This window comes from Oncorhynchus keta, unplaced genomic scaffold (genome assembly GCF_023373465.1).
Source record: "Oncorhynchus keta strain PuntledgeMale-10-30-2019 unplaced genomic scaffold, Oket_V2 Un_scaffold_6551_pilon_pilon, whole genome shotgun sequence".
Taxonomy (NCBI): Eukaryota; Metazoa; Chordata; class Actinopteri; order Salmoniformes; family Salmonidae; genus Oncorhynchus; species Oncorhynchus keta.
In genome coordinates, this window is record NW_026290987.1 from 84,249 (window position 1) to 108,742 (window position 24,494).

At 47.3% G+C, this 24,494-nt stretch overlaps 2 long non-coding RNA genes across 5 annotated transcripts; one reads left to right on the forward strand and one right to left on the reverse strand.

The window, feature by feature from the left end:
* The first annotated feature begins 12,564 nt into the window (after nt 1-12,564).
* Nucleotides 12,565-15,667, forward strand: LOC127929325 (uncharacterized). Of its 4 annotated transcripts, XR_008134431.1 has the most exons (7): nt 12,565-12,636; nt 13,417-13,455; nt 14,041-14,079; nt 14,275-14,313; nt 14,743-14,820; nt 14,938-15,054; nt 15,523-15,667. It is a non-coding gene; the product is annotated as an uncharacterized LOC127929325 (long non-coding RNA). The 4 variants fall into 4 exon arrangements; XR_008134432.1 differs by lacking the exons at nt 12,565-12,636; nt 14,041-14,079; nt 14,275-14,313 and having other exon boundaries at nt 13,404-13,455; XR_008134430.1 differs by lacking the exons at nt 12,565-12,636; nt 14,041-14,079; nt 14,275-14,313; nt 14,743-14,820 and having other exon boundaries at nt 13,404-13,455.
* Nucleotides 15,668-16,854: 1,187 nt separating this feature from the next.
* On the reverse strand, nt 16,855-17,510 carry LOC127929327 (uncharacterized). The gene is made up of 3 exons (XR_008134433.1): nt 17,385-17,510; nt 17,169-17,330; nt 16,855-17,006 (listed from the first exon to the last, which is right to left on the reverse strand). It is a non-coding gene; the product is annotated as an uncharacterized LOC127929327 (long non-coding RNA).
* Nucleotides 17,511-24,494: the final 6,984 nt, after the last annotated feature.

A 24,494-nucleotide genomic window follows, 5' to 3' on the forward strand; every position in this document is an offset into this window, starting at 1 on the left:
TTACCCCTAACCCGACTATCATGCTGGCTATCATTACCCCTAACCCGACTATCATGCTGGCTATCATTACCCCTAACCCGACTATCATGCTGGCTATCATTACCCTAACCCGACTATCATGCTGGCTATCATTACCCCTAACCCGACTATCATGCTGGCTATCATTACCCCTAACCCGACTATCATGCTGGCTATCATTACCCCTAACCCGACTATCATGCTGGCTATCATTACCCCTAACCCGACTATCATGCTGGCTATCATTACCCCTAACCCGACTATCATGCTGGCTATCATTACCCCTAACCCGACTATCATGCTGGCTATCATTACCCCTAACCCGACTATCATGCTGGCTATCTTTACCCCTAACCCGACTATCATGCTAGCTATCTTTACCCCTAACCCGACTATCATGCTGGCTATCATTACCCCTAACCCGACTATCATGCTGGCTATCATTAAACCTAACCCGACTATCATGCTGGCTATCTTTACCCCCGACAATCATGCTGGCTATCATTACCCCTAACCCGACTATCATGCTGGCTATCTTTACCCCTGACTATCATGCTGGCTATCATTACCCCTAACCCAACTATCATGCTGGATATCTTTACCCCCGACAATCATGCTGGCTATCATTACCCCTAATCCGAATATCATTTTCTAATATCATTACCCCTAGCTCGACTATCATGCTGGCTATCATTACCCCTAACTCTACTATCATGCTGGCTATCATTACCCTAACCCTACTATCATGCTGGCTATCATTAACCCTAACCCGACTATCATGCTGGCTATCATTACACATAACCCGACTATCATGCTGGCTATCATTACCCCTAACCCGACTATCATGATGGCTATCATTACACCTAACCCGACTATCATGCTGGCTATCATTACCCCCGACTATCATGCTGGCTATCATTACCCCTAACCTGACTATCATGCTGGCTATCATTAACCCTAACCTGACTATCATGCTGGCTATCATTAACCCTAACCTGACTATCATGCTGGCTATCATTAACCCTAACCTGACTATCATGCTGGCTATCATTAACCCTAACCTGACTATCATGCTGGCTATCATTAACCCTAACCTGACTATCATGCTGGCGATCATTACCCCTGACTATCATGCTGGCTATCATTAACCCTAACCTGACTATCATGCTGGCTATCATTAACCCTAACGCTACTATCATGATGGCTATCATTACCCCTAACCCTACTATCATGCTGGCTATCATTACCCCTAACCCTACTATCATGCTGGCTATCATTACCCCTAACCCGACTATCATGCTGGCTATCATTACCCCTAACCTGACTATCATGCTGGCTATCATTACCCCTAACCCGACTATCATGCTGGCTATCATTACCCCTAACCCGACTATCATGCTGGCTATCATTACCCCTAACCCGACTATCATGCTGGTTATCTTTACCCCTGACTATCATGCTGGCTATCATTACCCCTAACCCAACTATCATGCTGGATATCTTTACCCCCGACAATCATGCTGGCTATCATTACCCCTAATCCGAATATCATTTTCTAATATCATTACCCCTAGCTCGACTATCATGCTGGCTATCATTACCCCTAACCCTACTATCATGCTGGCTATCATTACCCCTAACCCTACTATCATGCTGGCTATCATTAACCCTAACCCGACTATCATGCTGGCTATCATTACACCTAACCCGACTATCATGCTGGCTATCATTACCCCTAACCCGACTATCATGATGGCTATCATTACACCTAACCCGACTATCATGCTGGCTATCATTACCCCTGACTATCATGCTGGCTATCATTAACCCTGACTATCATGCTGGCTATCATTAACCCTGACTATCATGCTGGCTATCATTAACCCTAACCTGACTATCATGCTGGCTATCATTAACCCTAACCTGACTATCATGCTGGCTATCATTAACCCTAACCTGACTATCATGCTGGCGATCATTACCCCTGACTATCATGGTGGCTATCATTACCCCTAACCCTACTATCATGCTGGCTATCATTACCCCTAACCCTACTATCATGCTGGCTATCATTACCCCTAACCCGACTATCATGCTGGCTATCATTACCCCCGACTATCATGCTGGCTATCATTACCCCTAACCCGACTATCATGATGGCTATCATTACCCCTAACCTGACTATCATGCTGGCTATCATTACCCCTAACCTGACTATCATGCTGGCTATCATTACCCCTAACCTGACTATCATGCTGGCTATCATTACCCCTAACCTGACTATCATGCTGGCTATCATTACCCCTAACCCAACTATCATGCTGGCTATCATTACCCCTAACCCGACTATCATGCTGGCTATCATTACCCCCGACTATCATGCTGGCTATCATTACCCCTAACCTGACTATCATGCTGGCTATCATTACCCCTAACCCGACTATCATGCTGGCTATCATTACCCCGACTATCATGCTGGCTATCATTACCCCTAACCCGACTATCATGATGGCTATCATTACCCCCTAACCTGACTATCATGCTGGCTATCATTACCCCTAACCTGACTATCATGCTGGCTATCATTACCCCTAACCCGACTATCATGCTGGCTATCATTACCCCTGACTATCATGCTGGCTATCATTACCCTAACCTGACTATCATGCTGGCTATCATTACCCCTAACCCGACTATCATGCTGGCTATAATTACCCCCGACTATCATGCAGGCTATCATTACCCCTAACCCGACTATCATGCTGGCTATCATTACCCCTAACCTGACTATCATGCTGGCTATCATTACCCCTAACCTGACTATCATGCTGGCTATCATTACCCCTAACCTGACTATCATGCTGGCTATCATTACCCCTAACCTGACTATCATGCTGGCTATCATTACCCCTAACCTGACTATCATGCTGGCTATCATTACCCCTAACCTGACTATCATGCTGGCTATCATTACCCCTAACCCGACTATCGTGCTGGCTATCATTACCCCTAACCCGACTATCGTGCTGGCTATCATTACCCCTAACCCGACTATCGTGCTGGCTATCATTACACCTAACCCGACTATCGTGCTGGCTATCATTACCCCTAACCCGACTATCGTGCTGGCTATCATTACCCCTAACCCGACTATCGTGCTGGCTATCATTACCCCTAACCCGACTATCGTGCTGGCTATCATTACCCCTAACCCGACTATCGTGCTGGCTATCATTACCCCTAACCCGACTATCGTGCTGGCTATCTTTACCCCTAACCAGACTATCGTGCTGGCTATCATTACCCCTAACCAGACTATCGTGCTGGCTATCATTACCCCTAACCCGACTATCATGCTGGCTATCATTACCCCTAACCCGACTATCATGCTGGCTATCATTAACCCTAACCTGACTATCATGCTGGCTATCATTAACCCTAACCTGACTATCATGCTGGCTATCATTAACCCTAACCTGACTATCATGCTGGCTATCATTAACCCTAACCTGACTATCATGCTGGCTATCATTAACCCTAACCTGACTATCATGCTGGCTATCATTAACCCTAACCTGACTATCATGCTGGCTATCATTAACCCTAACCTGACTATCATGCTGGCTATCATTAACCCTAACTATCATGCTGGCTATCATTAACCCTGACTATCATGCTGGCTATCATTACCCCTGACTATCATGCTGGCTATCATTACCCCTAACCCGACTATCATGCTGGCTATCATTACCCCTAACCCGACTATCATGCTGGCTATCATTACCCCTAACCCGACTATCATGCTGGCTATCATTACCCCTAACCCGACTATCATGCTGGCTATCATTACCCCTAACCCGACTATCATGCTGGCTATCATTACCCCTAACCCGACTATCATGCTGGCTATCATTACCCCTAACCCGACTATCATGCTGGCTATCATTACCCCTAACCCGACTATCATGCTGGCTATCATTACCCCTAACCCGACTATCATGCTGGCTATCATTACCCCTAACCCGACTATCATGCTGGCTATCATTACCCCTAACCCGACTATCATGCTGGCTATCATTACCCCTAACCCGACTATCATGCTGGCTATCTTTACCCCTAACCCGACTATCATGCTAGCTATCTTTACCCCTAACCCGACTATCATGCTGGCTATCATTACCCCTAACCCGACTATCATGCTGGCTATCATTAAACCTAACCCGACTATCATGCTGGCTATCTTTACCCCCGACAATCATGCTGGCTATCATTACCCCTAACCCGACTATCATGCTGGCTATCTTTACCCCTGACTATCATGCTGGCTATCATTACCCCTAACCCAACTATCATGCTGGATATCTTTACCCCCGACAATCATGCTGGCTATCATTACCCCTAATCCGAATATCATTTTCTAATATCATTACCCCTAGCTCGACTATCATGCTGGCTATCATTACCCCTAACTCTACTATCATGCTGGCTATCATTACCCTAACCCTACTATCATGCTGGCTATCATTAACCCTAACCCGACTATCATGCTGGCTATCATTACCCCCGACTATCATGCTGGCTATCATTACCCCTAACCCGACTATCATGATGGCTATCATTACCCCTAACCTGACTATCATGCTGGCTATCATTACCCCTAACCTGACTATCATGCTGGCTATCATTACCCCTAACCCGACTATCATGCTGGCTATCATTACCCCTGACTATCATGCTGGCTATCATTACCCCTAACCTGACTATCATGCTGGCTATCATTACCCCTAACCCGACTATCATGCTGGCTATAATTACCCCCGACTATCATGCAGGCTATCATTACCCCTAACCCGACTATCATGCTGGCTATCATTACCCCTAACCTGACTATCATGCTGGCTATCATTACCCCTAACCTGACTATCATGCTGGCTATCATTACCCCTAACCTGACTATCATGCTGGCTATCATTACCCCTAACCTGACTATCATGCTGGCTATCATTACCCCTAACCTGACTATCATGCTGGCTATCATTACCCCTAACCTGACTATCATGCTGGCTATCATTACCCCTAACCCGACTATCGTGCTGGCTATCATTACCCCTAACCCGACTATCGTGCTGGCTATCATTACCCTAACCCGACTATCGTGCTGGCTATCATTACACCTAACCCGACTATCGTGCTGGCTATCATTACCCCTAACCCGACTATCGTGCTGGCTATCATTACCCCTAACCCGACTATCGTGCTGGCTATCATTACCCCTAACCCGACTATCGTGCTGGCTATCATTACCCCTAACCCGACTATCGTGCTGGCTATCATTACCCCTAACCCGACTATCGTGCTGGCTATCTTTACCCCTAACCAGACTATCGTGCTGGCTATCATTACCCCTAACCAGACTATCGTGCTGGCTATCATTACCCTAACCCGACTATCATGCTGGCTATCATTACCCCTAACCCCGACTATCATGCTGGCTATCATTAACCCTAACCTGACTATCATGCTGGCTATCATTAACCCTAACCTGACTATCATGCTGGCTATCATTAACCCTAACCTGACTATCATGCTGGCTATCATTAACCCTAACCTGACTATCATGCTGGCTATCATTAACCCTAACCTGACTATCATGCTGGCTATCATTAACCCTAACCTGACTATCATGCTGGCTATCATTAACCCTAACCTGACTATCATGCTGGCTATCATTAACCCTAACTATCATGCTGGCTATCATTAACCCTGACTATCATGCTGGCTATCATTACCCCTGACTATCATGCTGGCTATCATTACCCCTAACCCGACTATCATGCTGGCTATCATTACCCCTAACCCGACTATCATGCTGGCTATCATTACCCCTAACCCGACTATCATGCTGGCTATCATTACCCCTAACCCGACTATCATGCTGGCTATCATTACCCCTAACCCGACTATCATGCTGGCTATCATTACCCTAACCCGACTATCATGCTGGCTATCATTACCCCCTAACCCGACTATCATGCTGGCTATCATTACCCCTAACCCGACTATCATGCTGGCTATCATTACCCTAACCCGACTATCATGCTGGCTATCATTACCCCTAACCCGACTATCATGCTGGCTATCATTACCCCTAACCCGACTATCATGCTGGCTATCATTACCCCTAACCCGACTATCATGCTGGCTATCTTTACCCCCTAACCCGACTATCATGCTAGCTATCTTTACCCCTAACCCGACTATCATGCTGGCTATCATTACCCCTAACCCGACTATCATGCTGGCTATCATTAAACCTAACCCGACTATCATGCTGGCTATCTTTACCCCGACAATCATGCTGGCTATCATTACCCCTAACCCGACTATCATGCTGGCTATCTTTACCCCTGACTATCATGCTGGCTATCATTACCCTAACCCAACTATCATGCTGGATATCTTTACCCCCGACAATCATGCTGGCTATCATTACCCCTAATCCGAATATCATTTTTCTAATATCATTACCCCTAGCTCGACTATCATGCTGGCTATCATTACCCCTAACTCTACTATCATGCTGGCTATCATTACCCTAACCCTACTATCATGCTGGCTATCATTAACCCTAACCCGACTATCATGCTGGCTATCATTACACATAACCCGACTATCATGCTGGCTATCATTACCCCTAACCCGACTATCATGATGGCTATCATTACACCTAACCCGACTATCATGCTGGCTATCATTACCCCCGACTATCATGCTGGCTATCATTACCCCTAACCTGACTATCATGCTGGCTATCATTAACCCTAACCTGACTATCATGCTGGCTATCATTAACCCTAACCTGACTATCATGCTGGCTATCATTAACCCTAACCTGACTATCATGCTGGCTATCATTAACCCTAACCTGACTATCATGCTGGCTATCATTAACCCTAACCTGACTATCATGCTGGCGATCATTACCCCTGACTATCATGCTGGCTATCATTAACCCTAACCTGACTATCATGCTGGCTATCATTAACCCTAACGCTACTATCATGATGGCTATCATTACCCCCTAACCCTACTATCATGCTGGCTATCATTACCCTAACCCTACTATCATGCTGGCTATCATTACCCCTAACCCGACTATCATGCTGGCTATCATTACCCCTAACCCGACTATCATGCTGGCTATCATTACCCTAACCCGACTATCATGCTGGCTATCATTACCCCTAACCCGACTATCATGCTGGCTATCATTACCCCTAACCCGACTATCATGCTGGTTATCTTTACCCCTGACTATCATGCTGGCTATCATTACCCCCTAACCCAACTATCATGCTGGATATCTTTACCCCGACAATCATGCTGGCTATCATTACCCCTAATCCGAATATCATTTTCTAATATCATTACCCCTAGCTCGACTATCATGCTGGCTATCATTACCCCTAACCCTACTATCATGCTGGCTATCATTACCCCTAACCCTACTATCATGCTGGCTATCATTAACCCTAACCCGACTATCATGCTGGCTATCATTACACCTAACCCGACTATCATGCTGGCTATCATTACCCCTAACCCGACTATCATGATGGCTATCATTACACCTAACCCGACTATCATGCTGGCTATCATTACCCCTGACTATCATGCTGGCTATCATTAACCCTGACTATCATGCTGGCTATCATTAACCCTGACTATCATGCTGGCTATCATTAACCCTAACCTGACTATCATGCTGGCTATCATTAACCCTAACCTGACTATCATGCTGGCTATCATTAACCCTAACCTGACTATCATGCTGGCGATCATTACCCCTGACTATCATGGTGGCTATCATTACCCTAACCCTACTATCATGCTGGCTATCATTACCCCTAACCCTACTATCATGCTGGCTATCATTACCCTAACCCGACTATCATGCTGGCTATCATTACCCCGACTATCATGCTGGCTATCATTACCCCTAACCCGACTATCATGATGGCTATCATTGCCCCTAACCTGACTATCATGCTGGCTATCATTACCCCTAACCTGACTATCATGCTGGCTATCATTACCCCTAACCTGACTATCATGCTGGCTATCATTACCCCTAACCTGACTATCATGCTGGCTATCATTACCCCTAACCCAACTATCATGCTGGCTATCATTACCCCTAACCCGACTATCATGCTGGCTATCATTACCCCCGACTATCATGCTGGCTATCATTACCCCTAACCTGACTATCATGCTGGCTATCATTACCCCTAACCCGACTATCATGCTGGCTATCATTACCCCCGACTATCATGCTGGCTATCATTACCCCTAACCCGACTATCATGATGGCTATCATTACCCCTAACCTGACTATCATGCTGGCTATCATTACCCCTAACCTGACTATCATGCTGGCTATCATTACCCTAACCCGACTATCATGCTGGCTATCATTACCCCTGACTATCATGCTGGCTATCATTACCCCTAACCTGACTATCATGCTGGCTATCATTACCCCTAACCCGACTATCATGCTGGCTATAATTACCCCGACTATCATGCAGGCTATCATTACCCCTAACCCGACTATCATGCTGGCTATCATTACCCCTAACCTGACTATCATGCTGGCTATCATTACCCCTAACCTGACTATCATGCTGGCTATCATTACCCCTAACCTGACTATCATGCTGGCTATCATTACCCTAACCTGACTATCATGCTGGCTATCATTACCCCTAACCTGACTATCATGCTGGCTATCATTACCCCTAACCTGACTATCATGCTGGCTATCATTACCCCTAACCCGACTATCGTGCTGGCTATCATTACCCCTAACCCGACTATCGTGCTGGCTATCATTACCCCTAACCCGACTATCGTGCTGGCTATCATTACACCTAACCCGACTATCGTGCTGGCTATCATTACCCCTAACCCGACTATCGTGCTGGCTATCATTACCCCTAACCCGACTATCGTGCTGGCTATCATTACCCCTAACCCGACTATCGTGCTGGCTATCATTACCCCTAACCCGACTATCGTGCTGGCTATCATTACCCCTAACCCGACTATCGTGCTGGCTATCTTTACCCTAACCAGACTATCGTGCTGGCTATCATTACCCCTAACCAGACTATCGTGCTGGCTATCATTACCCTAACCCGACTATCATGCTGGCTATCATTACCCCTAACCCGACTATCATGCTGGCTATCATTAACCCTAACCTGACTATCATGCTGGCTATCATTAACCCTAACCTGACTATCATGCTGGCTATCATTAACCCTAACCTGACTATCATGCTGGCTATCATTAACCCTAACCTGACTATCATGCTGGCTATCATTAACCCTAACCTGACTATCATGCTGGCTATCATTAACCTAACCTGACTATCATGCTGGCTATCATTAACCCTAACCTGACTATCATGCTGGCTATCATTAACCCTAACTATCATGCTGGCTATCATTAACCCTGACTATCATGCTGGCTATCATTACCCCTGACTATCATGCTGGCTATCATTACCCCTAACCCGACTATCATGCTGGCTATCATTACCCTAACCCGACTATCATGCTGGCTATCATTACCCCTAACCGACTATCATGCTGGCTATCATTACCCCTAACCCGACTATCATGCTGGCTATCATTACCCCTAACCCGACTATCATGCTGGCTATCATTACCCCTAACCCGACTATCATGCTGGCTATCATTACCCTAACCCGACTATCATGCTGGCTATCATTACCCCTAACCCGACTATCATGCTGGCTATCATTACCCCTAACCCGACTATCATGCTGGCTATCATTACCCCTAACCCGACTATCATGCTGGCTATCATTACCCCTAACCCGACTATCATGCTGGCTATCATTACCCCTAACCCGACTATCATGCTGGCTATCTTTACCCCTAACCCGACTATCATGCTAGCTATCTTTACCCCTAACCCGACTATCATGCTGGCTATCATTACCCCTAACCCGACTATCATGCTGGCTATCATTAAACCTAACCCGACTATCATGCTGGCTATCTTTACCCCCGACAATCATGCTGGCTATCATTACCCTAACCCGACTATCATGCTGGCTATCTTTACTGACTATCATGCTGGCTATCATTACCCCTAACCCAACTATCATGCTGGATATCTTTACCCCGACAATCATGCTGGCTATCATTACCCCTAATCCGAATATCATTTTCTAATATCATTACCCCTAGCTCGACTATCATGCTGGCTATCATTACCCCTAACTCTACTATCATGCTGGCTATCATTACCCTAACCCTACTATCATGCTGGCTATCATTAACCCTAACCCGACTATCATGCTGGCTATCATTACACATAACCCGACTATCATGCTGGCTATCATTACCCCTAACCCGACTATCATGATGGCTATCATTACACCTAACCCGACTATCATGCTGGCTATCATTACCCCCGACTATCATGCTGGCTATCATTACCCCTAACCTGACTATCATGCTGGCTATCATTAACCCTAACCTGACTATCATGCTGGCTATCATTAACCCTAACCTGACTATCATGCTGGCTATCATTAACCCTAACCTGACTATCATGCTGGCTATCATTAACCCTAACCTGACTATCATGCTGGCGATCATTACCCCTGACTATCATGCTGGCTATCATTAACCCTAACCTGACTATCATGCTGGCTATCATTAACCCTAACGCTACTATCATGATGGCTATCATTACCCCTAACCCTACTATCATGCTGGCTATCATTACCCCTAACCCTACTATCATGCTGGCTATCATTACCCCTAACCCGACTATCATGCTGGCTATCATTACCCCTAACCCGACTATCATGCTGGCTATCATTACCCCTAACCCGACTATCATGCTGGCTATCATTACCCCTAACCCGACTATCATGCTGGTTATCTTTACCCCTGACTATCATGCTGGCTATCATTACCCCTAACCCAACTATCATGCTGGATATCTTTACCCCCGACAATCATGCTGGCTATCATTACCCCTAATCCGAATATCATTTTCTAATATCATTACCCCTAGCTCGACTATCATGCTGGCTATCATTACCCCTAACCCTACTATCATGCTGGCTATCATTACCCCTAACCCTACTATCATGCTGGCTATCATTAACCCTAACCCGACTATCATGCTGGCTATCATTACACCTAACCCGACTATCATGCTGGCTATCATTACCCCTAACCCGACTATCATGATGGCTATCATTACACCTAACCCGACTATCATGCTGGCTATCATTACCCCTGACTATCATGCTGGCTATCATTAACCCTGACTATCATGCTGGCTATCATTAACCCTGACTATCATGCTGGCTATCATTAACCCTAACCTGACTATCATGCTGGCTATCATTAACCCTAACCTGACTATCATGCTGGCTATCATTAACCCTAACCTGACTATCATGCTGGCGATCATTACCCCTGACTATCATGGTGGCTATCATTACCCCTAACCCTACTATCATGCTGGCTATCATTACCCCTAACCCTACTATCATGCTGGCTATCATTACCCCTAATCCTACTATCATGCTGGCTATCATTACCCCTAACCCGACTATCATGCTGGCTATCATTACCCCTAACCCGACTATCATGCTGGCTATCATTACCCCTAACCCGACTATCATGCTGGCTATCATTACCCCTAACCCGACTATCATGCTGGCTATCATTACCCCTAACCCGACTATCATGCTGGCTATCATTACCCCTAACCCGACTATCATGCTGGCTATCATTACCCCTAACCCGACTATCATGCTGGCTATCATTACCCTAACCCGACTATCATGCTGGCTATCATTACCCTAACCCGACTATCATGTTGGCTATCTTTACCCCTAACCCGACTATCATGCTGGCTATCTTTACCCCTAACCCGACTATCATGCTGGCTATCATTACACCTAACCCGACTATCATGCTGGCTATCATTACCCCTAACCCGACTATCATGCTGGCTATCTTTACCCCCGACAATCATGCTGGCTATCATTACCCCTAACCCAACTATCATGCTGGCTATCTTTACCCCTGACTATCATGCTGGCTATCATTACCCCTAACCCAACTATCATGCTGGATATCTTTACCCCCGACAATCATGCTGGCTATCATTACCCCTAATCCGAATATCATTTTCTAATATCATTACCCCTAGCTCGACTATCATGCTGGCTATCATTACCCCTAACCCTACTATCATGCTGGCTATCATTACCCCTAACCCTACTATCATGCTGGCTATCATTAACCCTAACCCGACTATCATGCTGGCTATCATTACACCTAACCCGACTATCATGCTGGCTATCATTACACCTAACCTGACTATTGTGCTGGCTATCATTACACCTAACCCTACTATCATGCTGGATATGGGAAGCAGGTAGCCTAGTGGTTAGAGTGTTGGACCAGTAACCAGCAGGTAGCCTAGTGGTTAGAGCGCTGGACTAGTAACCAGCAGGTAGCCTAGTGGTTAGAGCGTTGGACTAGTAACCAGCAGGTAGCCTAGTGGTTAGAGCGTTGGAATAGTAACCAGTAGGTAGCCTAGTGGTTAGAGCGTTGGACCAGTAACCAGCAGGTAGCCTAGTGGTTAGAGCATTGGACTAGTAACCAGCAGGTAGCCTAGTGGTTAGAGTGTTGGACCAGTAACCAGCAGGTAGCCTAGTGGTTAGAGGGTTGGACTAGCAACCAGCAGGTGGCCTAGTGGTTAGAGCGTTGGGCCAGTAACCAGCAGGTAGCCTAGTGGTTAGAGCGTTGGACTAGTAACCAGCAGGTAGCCTAGTGGTTAGAGCGTTGGAATAGTAACCAGCAGGTAGCCTAGTGGTTAGAGCGTTGGACTAGTAACCAACAGGTAGCCTAGTGGTTAGAGCGTTGGACTAGTAACCAGCAGGTAGCCTAGTGGTTAGAGCGTTGGGCCAGTAACCAGCAGGTAGCCTAGTGGTTAGAGGGTTGGGCCAGTAACCAGCAGGTAGCCTAGAGGTTAGAGCGTTGGGCCAGTAACCAGAAGGTAGCCTAGTGGTTATAGCGTTGGACTAGTAACCAGCAGGTAGCCTAGTGGTTAGAGCATTGGACTAGTAACCAGCAGGTAGCCTAGTGGTTAGAGCACTGGACTAGTAACCAGCAGGTAGCCTAGTGGTTAGAGCGTTGGAATAGTAACCAGCAGGTAGCCTAGTGGTTAGAGCATTGGGCCAGTAACCAGCAGGTAGCCTAGTGGTTAGAGCGTTGGGCCAGTAACCAGCAGGTAGCCTAGTGGTTAGAGCATTGGACTAGTAACCAGCAGGTAGGCTAGTGGTTAGAGCGTTGGACTAGTAACCAGCAGGTAGCCTAGTGGTTAGAGTGTTGGACGAGTAACCAGCAGGTAGCACAGTGGTTAGCGCGTTGGAATAGTAACCAGGAGGTAGCCTAGTGGTTAGAGCGTTGGACTAGTAACCAGCAGGTAGCCTAGTGGTTAGACCGTTGGACTAGTAACCAGCAGGTAGCCTAGTGGTTAGAGCGTTGGACTAGCAACCAGCAGGTGACCTAGTGGTTAGGGCGTTGGACTAGTAACCAGCAGGTAGCCTAGTGGTTAGAGCATTGGACTAGTAACCAGCAGGTTGCCTAGTGGTTAGAGTGTTGGACTAGTAACTAGCAGGTAGCCTAGTGGTTAGAGCGTTGGAATAGTAACCAGCAGGTAGCCTAGTGGTTAGAGCGTTGGACTAGTAACCAACAGGTAGCCTAGTGGTTAGAGCGTTGGACTAGTAACCAGCAGGTAGCCTAGTGGTTAGAGCGTTGGGCCAGTAACCAGCAGGTAGCCTAGTGGTTAGAGCGTTGGGCCAGTAACCAGCAGGTAGCCTAGTGGTTAGAGCGTTGGGCCAGTAACCAGCAGGTAGCCTAGTGGTTAGAGCATTGGACTAGTAACCAGCAGGTAGCCTAGTGGTTAGAGCGTTGGACTAGTAACCAGCAGGTAGCCTAGTGGTTAGAGCGTTGGAATAGTAACCAGCAGGTAGCCTAGTGGTTAGAGCACTGGACTAGTAACCAGCAGGTAGCCTAGTGGTCAGAGCATTGGGCCAGTAACCAGCAGGTAGCCTAGTGGTTCGAGCGTTGGGCCAGTAACTAGCAGGTAGCCTAGTGGTTAGAGCATTGGACTAGTAACCAGCAGGTAGGCTAGTGGTTAGAGCGTTGGACTAGTAACCAGCAGGTAGCCTAGTGGTTAGAGTGTTGGACGAGTAACCAGCAGGTAGCACAGTGGTTAGCGCGTTGGAATAGTAACCAGGAGGTAGCCTAGTGGTTAGAGCGTTGGACTAGTAACTAGCAGGTAGCCTAGTGGTTAGAGCGTTGGACTAGTAACCAGCAGGTAGCCTAGTGGTTAGAGCGTTGGACTAGCAACCAGCAGGTGGCCTAGTTGTTAGAGCGTTGGACCAGTAACCAGCAGGTAGCCTAGTGGTTAGAGCGTTGGGCCAGTAACCAGCAGGTAGCCTAGTGGTTAGAGCATTGGACTAGTAACCAGCAGGTTGCCTAGTGGTTAGAGCGTTGGACTAGTTACCAGCAGGTAGCCTAGTGGTTAGAGCGTTGGAATAGTAACCAGCAGGTAGCCTAGTGGTTAGAGCGTTGGACTAGTAACCAACAGGTAGCCTAGTGGTTAGAGCGTTGGACTAGTAACCAGCAGGTAGCCTAGTGGTTAGAGCGTTGGACTAGTAACCAGCAGGTAGCCTAGTGGTTAGAGCGTTGGACTAGTAATCAGCAGGTAGCCTAGTGGTCAGAGCATTGGGCCATTAACCAGCAGGTAGCCTAGTGGTCAGAGCATTGGGCCAGTAACCAGCAGGTAGCCTAGTGGTTAGAGCGTTGGACTAGTAACCAGCAGGTAGCCTAGTGGTTAGAGCGTTGGACTAGTAACCAGCAGGTAGCCTAGTGGTTAGAGCGTTGGACTAGTAACCAGCAGGTAGCCTAGTGGTTAGAGCGTTGGGCCAGTAACCAGCAGGTAGCCTAGTGGTTACAGCGTTGGACTAGTAACCAGCAGGTAGCCTAGTGGTTAGAGCGTTGGAATAGTAACCAGCAGGTAGCCTAGTGGTTAGAGCACTGGACTAGTAACCAGCAGGTAGCCTAGTGGTTAGAGCGTTGGACTAGTAATCAGCAGGTAGCCTAGTGGTCAGAGCATTGGGCCAGTAACCAGCAGGTAGCCTAGTGGTCAGAGCATTGGGCCAGTAACCAGCAGGTAGCCTAGTGGTTAGAGCGTTGGGCCAGTAACCAGCAGGTAGCCTAGTGGTTAGAGCGTTGGACTAGTAACCAGCAGGTAGCCTAGTGGTTAGAGCGTTGGACTAGTAATCAGCAGGTAGCCTAGTGGTCAGAGCATTGGGCCATTAACCAGCAGGTAGCCTAGTGGTCAGAGCATTGGGCCAGTAACCAGCAGGTAGCCTAGTGGTTAGAGCGTTGGACTAGTAACCAGCAGGTAGCCTAGTGGTTAGAGCGTTGGACTAGTAACCAGCAGGTAGCCTAGTGGTTAGAGCGTTGGACTAGTAACCAGCAGGTAGGCTAGTGGTTAGAGCGTTGGGCCAGTAACCAGCAGGTAGCCTAGTGGTTACAGCGTTGGACTAGTAACCAGCAGGTAGCCTAGTGGTTAGAGCGTTGGAATAGTAACCAGCAGGTAGCCTAGTGGTTAGAGCACTGGACTAGTAACCAGCAGGTAGCCTAGTGGTTAGAGCGTTGGACTAGTAATCAGCAGGTAGCCTAGTGGTCAGAGCATTGGGCCAGTAACCAGCAGGTAGCCTAGTGGTCAGAGCATTGGGCCAGTAACCAGCAGGTAGCCTAGTGGTTAGAGCGTTGGGCCAGTAACCAGCAGGTAGCCTAGTGGTTAGAGCGTTGGACTAGTAACCAGCAGTTAGCCTAGTGGTTAGAGCACTGGACTAGTAACCAGCAGGTAGCCTAGTGGTTAGAGCGTTGGAATAGTAACCAGCAGGTAGCCTAGTGGTTAGAGCATTGGACCAGTAACCAGCAGGTAGCCTAGTGGTTAGAGCGTTGGACCAGTAACCAGCAGGTAGCCTAGTGGTTAGAGCGTTGGGCCAGTAACCAGCAGGTAGCCTAGTGGTTAGAGCGTTGGACCAGTAACCAGCAGGTAGCCTAGTGGTTAGAGCGTTGGGCCAGTAACCAGCAGGTAGCCTAGTGGTTAGAGCGTTGGACTAGTAACCAGCAGTTAGCCTAGTGGTTAGAGCACTGGACTAGTAACCAGCAGGTAGCCTAGTGGTTAGAGCACTGGACTAGTAACCAGCAGGTAGCCTAGTGGTTAGAGCGTTGGACTAGTAACCAGCAGTTAGCCTAGTGGTTAGAGCACTGGACTAGTAACCAGCAGGTAGCCTAGTGGTTAGAGCGTTGGAATAGTAACCAGCAGGTAGCCTAGTGGTTAGAGCATTGGACCAGTAACCAGCAGGTAGCCTAGTGGTTAGAGCGTTGGACCAGTAACTGAAAGGTTGCAAGATCAAATCCCGAGCTGGCAAGGTACAAATCTGTCGTTCTGCCCCTGAACAGGCAGTTAACCCACTGTTCTAGTCATTGAAAATAAGAGTTTGTTCTTGAAACTGACTTGCCTAGTTTAATTAAAGTAAAAAATAGATATATAATTTATAACACATACAGAAAGCCTTAATGATGTAAACACAAATGTATTAACACTTAGGGAATTACCATCAATGTTAATTAAAGACATTTTCTTAAAACAATAAGTCCAGCAATGTAATTATATAGAACATTACACAGGGCTGTGAATAGTGTAGCTGGTCCCTGAGCTGGTCCCTTACCTCTCTTATATAGAACATTACACAGGGCTGTGAATAGTGTAGCTGGTCCCTCTCTTATATAGAACATTACACAGGGCTGTGAATAGTGTAGCTGGTCCCTTACCTCTCTTATATAGAACATTACACAGGGCTGTGAATAGTGTATCTGGTCCCTTACCTCTCTTATATAGAACATTACACAGGGCTGTGAATAGTGCAGCTGGTCCCTTACCTCTCTTATATAGAACATTACACAGGGCTGTGAATAGTGTAGCTGGTCTCTTACCTCTCTTATATAGAACATTACACAGGGCTGTGAATAGTGTAGCTGGTCTCTTACCTCTCTTATATAGAACATTACACAGGGCTGTGAATAGTGTAGCTGGTCCCTTACCTCTCTTATATAGAACATTACACAGGGCTGTGAATAGTGTAGCTGGTCCCTTACCTCTCTTATATAGAACATTACACAGGGCTGTGAATAGTGTATCTGGTCCCTTACCTCTCTTATATAGAACATTACACAGGGCTGTGAATAGTGTAGCTGGTCCCTTACCTCTCTTATATAGAACATTACACAGGGCTGTGAATAGTGTAGCTGGTCCCTGAGCTGGTCCCTTACCTCTCTTATATAGAACATTACACATAACCCTATACCTGCCATGATGCTGGCTATCAGTAACCTATGGTAACCACTGTTGTTCTGGGATTGATTTGCACTTTTCGCACTAAAATACCTTCATCTCTAGGAGACAGAACGTGTCTTCTTCCTGGCTGCTTGGTCCCATGGTGTTTATACTTGTGTATTATTGTTTGTACAGATGAACATGGTACCTTCAGGCGTTTGGAAATTGCTCCCAAGGATGAACCAGACTTGTGGAGAGGTCTTGGCTGATTTCTTTTGATTTTCCCATGATGTCAAGCAAAGACACACTGAGTTTGAAGGTAGGTCTTGAAATACATCCACAGGTACACCTCCAATTGACTCAAATTATGTCAATTAGCCAGTCAGAAGCTTCTAAAGCCATGACATCATTTTCTGGACTATTCCAATGTGTTTAAAGGCACAGTCAACTTAGTGTATGTAAACTTCTGACCCACTGGAATTGTGCTACAGTTAATTATAAGTTAAATAATCTGTCTGTAAATAATTTTTTGAAAAATTACTGGTGTCATGCACAAAGTAGATGTCCTAACCGACTTGCCAAAACTATAGTTTGTTTACAAGAAATGTGTGGAGTGGTTGAAAAACTAGTTTTAATGACTCCAATGTGACATGATCTGTTACCAGATCTCAGTATACAGTGGGGCAAAAAAGTATTTAGTCAGCCACCAATTGTGCAAGTTCTCCCACTTAAAAAGATGAGAGGCCTGTAATTTTGTGGTTGAAAAACGAGTTTTGATGACTTCAGCCTAAGTGTATGTAAACTTCCGACTTCAACTCTATCTTAATTCAAATCCTACTTCGATTTGTGTGTATATGTTGTATAATTAGTTAAATATTACTGCACTGTCAGAACTAGAAGCACGTGCATTTCGCTACACTCCCATTAACATCTGCTAACCATGTGTATGTGATCAATAACATTTTATTAGATTGATTTGTGTGGCTTACCAAATCATGTCCAATCAACTTAATATACTACAGGTGGACACCAATCAAGTTGTAGAAACATCAAGGAAGCTCAATGGAAACAGGAAGCTCAATGGAAACAGGAAGCTCAATGGAAACAGGAAGCTCAATGGAAACAGGAAGCTCAATGGAAAGAGGATGGCCAATGGAAACAGGAAGCTCAATGGAAACAGGAAGCACCTGAGCTCATTATCATGTTGCATAGCAAAGGATCTGAATATATGTAAATGTGATATTTCAGTTATTCAATTATTCATAAATGTAAATAAGGTATTTTGATTGTTTATAAATGAGGGGACAAAATGTAAACCTGTTTCTCTTTGTCATTCTGAAGTATTGTTTGTAGATTGAGGATTTGTGTGTATTTAATACATTTTAGAATAAGGGGAAAGTTCTGACTACTTTCCAAAAGTACTATATATAATATACCATTTAGCAGACGCCTTCATCCAAAGCGAGTTATGATATACCATTTAGCAGACGCCTTCATCCAAAGCGAGTTATAATATACCATTTAGCAGACGCCTTCATCCAAAGCGAGTTATAATATACCATTTAGCAGACGCCTTCATCCAAAGCGAGTTATAATATACCATTTAGCAGACGCCTTCATCCAAAGCGAGTTATAATATACCATTTAGCAGACGCCTTCATCCAAAGCGAGTTATGATATACCATTTAGCAGACGCCTTCATCCAAAGCGAGTTATAATATACCATTTAGCAGACGCCTTCATCCAAAGCGAGTTATGATATACCATTTAGCAGACGCCTTCATCCAAAGCGAGTTATAATATACCATTTAGCAGACGCCTTCATCCAAAGCGAGTTATGATATACCATTTAGCAGACGCCTTCATCCAAAGCGAGTTATAATATACCATTTAGCAGACGCCTTCATCCAAAGCGAGTTATAATATACCATTTAGCAGACGCCTTCATCCAAAGCGAGTTATAATATACCATTTAGCAGACGCCTTCATCCAAAGCGAGTTATGATATACCATTTAGCAGACGCCTTCATCCAAAGCGAGTTGTAATATACCATTTAGCCTTCATCATACATTCCACGGAGTCCCATAACTCTAATCCACTATCTTGCCACAGCACACGTCATACCCTACCGATTTATTTCCTGTTTAGTTCCTGTTCAGTTCCATGGACAGTTTATCTGAAAGTGAGATAGTCGCCAATAATTCACCCTGAAACCCAAATCAAGAGCACTGCGTGTTTTTTTTTGTTTGTTCTACCTGTTAATTAATTGCACCAGGTGTCCCAGGTCTAAATCAGTCCTTGATTAAAGGGGAGGAATAAAAATCCGAACTGGCTTTGAGGTCCAGATTTTTAATTTGCCTTCCATAGCCCTACGCTTTAATTTAGATCTGAGAGAATTGGATAGGTTTAAGTAAAATTGCCTTCTGATAGGCTGGGTTGAGTTTTTGGCCACTTTACCATTTTACGTACCCCCAACCAATCCTGTCAGTTTTACAGGAGGAGGAGCTGGGGGTTGATTTGAGATTCAGGGCCACTCACTCACTCACTCACTTCCGCCCAATCCAATTCCACTTCCTGTATAAAGCAGGATGTCCATTAGGGAGCACATGGTCCAATTGATTCTGATGATGACCTTTAAAATATATTCACTAACATTCTTCTATTAATTAATGTGTGTAGTTAAGATTTCCTTCGTAACAGAACAGATGTTTTATATTGTCGCAGTTGGTCACCCCCTTTGCAGCTACAACAGCCTCCTCTCTTCTGGGAAGGCTTTCCACTAGATGTTGGAACATTGCTGCTATAACAGCCTCCTCTCTTCTGGGAAGGCTTTCCACTAGATGTTGGAACATTGCTGCTATAATAGCCTCCACTCTTCTGGGAAGGCTTTCCACTAGATGTTGGAACATTGCTGCTATAACAGCCTCCTCTCTTCTGGGAAGGCTTTCCACTAGATGTTGGAACATTGCTGCTATAACAGCCTCCACTCTTCTGGGAAGGCTTTCCACTAGATGTTGGAACATTGCTGCTATAACAGCCTCCACTCTTCTGGGAAGGCTTTCCACTAGATGTTGGAACATTGCTGCTATATCAGCCTCCACTCTTCTGGGAAGGCTTTCCAATAGATGTTGGAACATTGCTGCTATAACAGCCTCCACTCTTCTGGGAAGACTTTCCACTAGATGTTGGAACATTGCTGCTATAATAGCCTCCACTCTTCTGGGAAGGCTTTCCACTAGATGTTGGAACATTGCTGCTATAACAGCCTCCACTCTTCTGGGAAGGCTTTCCACTAGATGTTGGAACATTGCTGCTATAATAGCCTCCACTCTTCTGGGAAGGCTTTCCACTAGATGTTGGAACATTGCTGCTATAACAGCCTCCACTCTTCTGGGAAGGCTTTCCACTAGATGTTGGAACATTGCTGCTATAACAGCCTCCACTCTTCTGGGAAGGCTTTCCACTAGATGTTGGAACATTGCTGCGGGGACTTGCTTCCGTTCAGCCACAAGAGCATTAGTGAGGTCGAGCACGCCACTCCATCGTTTCCACAACGCCACTCCATCGTTTCCACATCGCCACTCCATCGTTTCCACATCGCCACTCCATCGTTTCCACAACGCCACTCCATCGTTTCCACATCGCCACTCCATCGTTTCCACATCGCCACTCCATCGTTTCCACATCGCCACTCCATCGTTTCCACAACGCCACTCCAGCGTTCCACTGGCGCCACTCCAGCGTTTCCACATCGCCACTCCATCGTTTCCACAACGCCACTCCATCGTTTCCACAACGCCACTCCATCGTTTCCACAACGCCACTCCATCGTTTCCACATCGCCACTCCATCGTTTCCACATCGCCACTCCATCGTTTCCACAACGCCACTCCATCGTTTCCACAACGCCACTCCATCGTTTCCACAACGCCACTCCATCGTTTCCACAACGCCACTCCATCGTTTCCACATCGCCACTCCATCGTTTCCACAACGCCACTCCATCGTTTCCACAACGCCACTCCATCGTTTCCACAACGCCACTCCATCGTTTCCACAACGCCACTCCAGCGTTTCCACAACGCCACTCCAGCGTTTCCACATCGCCACTCCATCGTTTCCACAACGCCACTCCATCGTTTCCACAACGCCACTCCATCGTTTCCACAACGCCACTCCATCGTTTCCACAACGCCACTCCATCGTTTCCACAACGCCACTCCATCGTTTCCACAACGCCACTCCATCGTTTCCACATCGCCACTCCATCGTTTCCACAACGCCACTCCATCGTTTCCACAACGCCACTCCATCGTTTCTGGCGCCACCCCATCGTTTCCACATCGCCACTCCATCGTTTCCACATCGCCACTCCAGCGTTTCCACAACGCCACTCCATCGTTTCCACAACGCCACTCCAGCGTTTCCACAACGCCACTCCATCGTTTCCACAACGCCACTCCATCGTTTCCACATCGCCACTCCAGCGTTTCCACAACGCCACTCCATCGTTTCCACAATGCCACTCCAGCGTTTCCACATCGCCACTCCATCGTTTCCACAACGCCACTCCATCGTTTCCACAACGCCACTCCATCGTTTCCACAACGCCACTCCATCGTTTCCACAACGCCACTCCATCGTTTCCACAACGCCACTCCATCGTTTCACAACGCCACTCCAGCGTTTCCACATCGCCACTCCATCGTTTCCACATCGCCACTCCATCGTTTCACATCGCCACTCCATCGTTTCCACATCGCCACTCCATCGTTTCCCACATCGCCACTCCATCGTTTCACAACGCCACTCCATCGTTTCCACAACGCCACTCCATCGTTTCCACAACGCCACTCCATCGTTTCCACAACGCCACTCCAGCGTTTCCACATCGCCACTCCATCGTTTCCACAACGCCACTCCATCGTTTCACAACGCCACTCCATCGTTTCCACAACGCCACTCCATCATCGTTTCCACAACGCCACTCCATCGTTTCCACAACGCCACTCCATCGTTTCCACATCGCCACTCCATCGTTTCCACAACGCCACTCCATCGTTTCACAACTCCACTCCATCGTTCCACAACGCCACTCCATCGTTTCCACAACGCCACTCCATCGTTTCCACAACGCCACTCCATCGTTTCCACAACGCCACTCCATCGTTTCCACAACGCCACTCCAGCGTTTCCACAACGCCACTCCATCGTTTCCACAACGCCACTCCATCGTTTCCACATCGCCACTCCATCGTTTCCACAACGCCACTCCATCGTTTCCACAACGCCACTCCATCGTTTCCACAACGCCACTCCATCGTTTCCACATCGCCACTCCATCGTTTCCACATCGCCACTCCATCGTTTCCACATCGCCACTCCATCGTTTCCACAACGCCACTCCAGCGTTTCCACAACGCCACTCCATCGTTTCCACATCGCCACTCCAGCGTTTCCACATCGCCACTCCATCGTTTCCACAACGCCACTCCATCGTTTCCACATCGCCACTCCATCGTTTCCACAACGCCACTCCATCGTTTCCACAACGCCACTCCAGCGTTTCCAACGCCACCCATCGTTTCCACAACGCCACTCCATCGTTCCACATCGCCACTCCATCGTTTCCACAACGCCACTCCATCGTTTCCACAACGCCACTCCATCGTTTCCACAACGCCACTCCATCGTTTCCACATCGCCACTCCAGCGTTTCCACAACGCCACTCCAGCGTTTCCACAACGCCACTCCATCGTTTCCACAACGCCACTCCATCGTTTCCACAACGCCACTCCATCGTTTCCACAACGCCACTCCATCGTTTCCACATCGCCACTCCATCGTTTCCACAACGCCACTCCAGCGTTTCCACAACGCCACTCCATCGTTTCCACATCGCCACTCCAGCGTTTCCACATCGCCACTCCATCGTTTCCACAACGCCACTCCATCGTTTCCACATCGCCACTCCATCGTTTCCACAACGCCACTCCATCGTTTCCACATCGCCACTCCATCGTTTCCACAACGCCACTCCATCGTTTCCACATCGCCACTCCAGCGTTTCCACAACGCCACTCCATCGTTTCCACAACGCCACTCCATCGTTTCCACATCGCCACTCCATCGTTTCCACATCGCCACTCCAGCGTTTCCACAACGCCACTCCAGCGTTTCCACATCGCCACTCCATCGTTTCCACATCGCCACTCCAGAGTTTCCACATCGCCACTCCATCGTTTCCACAACGCCACTCCATCGTTTCCACCACTCCACTCCAGCGTTTCCACAACGCCACTCCATCGTTTCCACAACGCCACTCCATCGTTTCCACAACGCCACTCCATCGTTTCCACAACGCCACTCCATCGTTTCCACAACGCCACTCCATCGTTTCCACAACGCCACTCCATCGTTTCCACAACGCCACTCCATCGTTTCCACATCGCCACTCCATCGTTTCCACATCGCCACTCCAGCATTTCCACAACGCCACTCCATCGTTTCCACAACGCCACTCCATCGTTTCCACATCGCCACTCCATCGTTTCCACATCGCCACTCCAGCGTTTCCACAACGCCACTCCAGCGTTTCCACATCGCCACTCCATCGTTTCCACATCGCCACTCCAGAGTTTCCACATCGCCACTCCATCGTTTCCACAACGCCACTCCATCGTTTCCACAACGCCACTCCAGCGTTTCCACATCGCCACGCCTCCAGCGTTTCCACAACACCACTCCATCGTTTCCACAACGCCACTCCATCGTTTCCACAACGCCACTCCATCGTTTCCACAACGCCACTCCATCGTTTCCACATCGCCACTCCATCGTTCCACATCGCCACTCCAGCGTTTCCACAACGCCACTCCATCGTTTCCACATCGCCACTCCATCGTTTCCACAACGCCACTCCATCGTTCCACAACGCCACTCCATCGTTTCCACAACGCCACTCCATCGTTTTCCACATCGCCA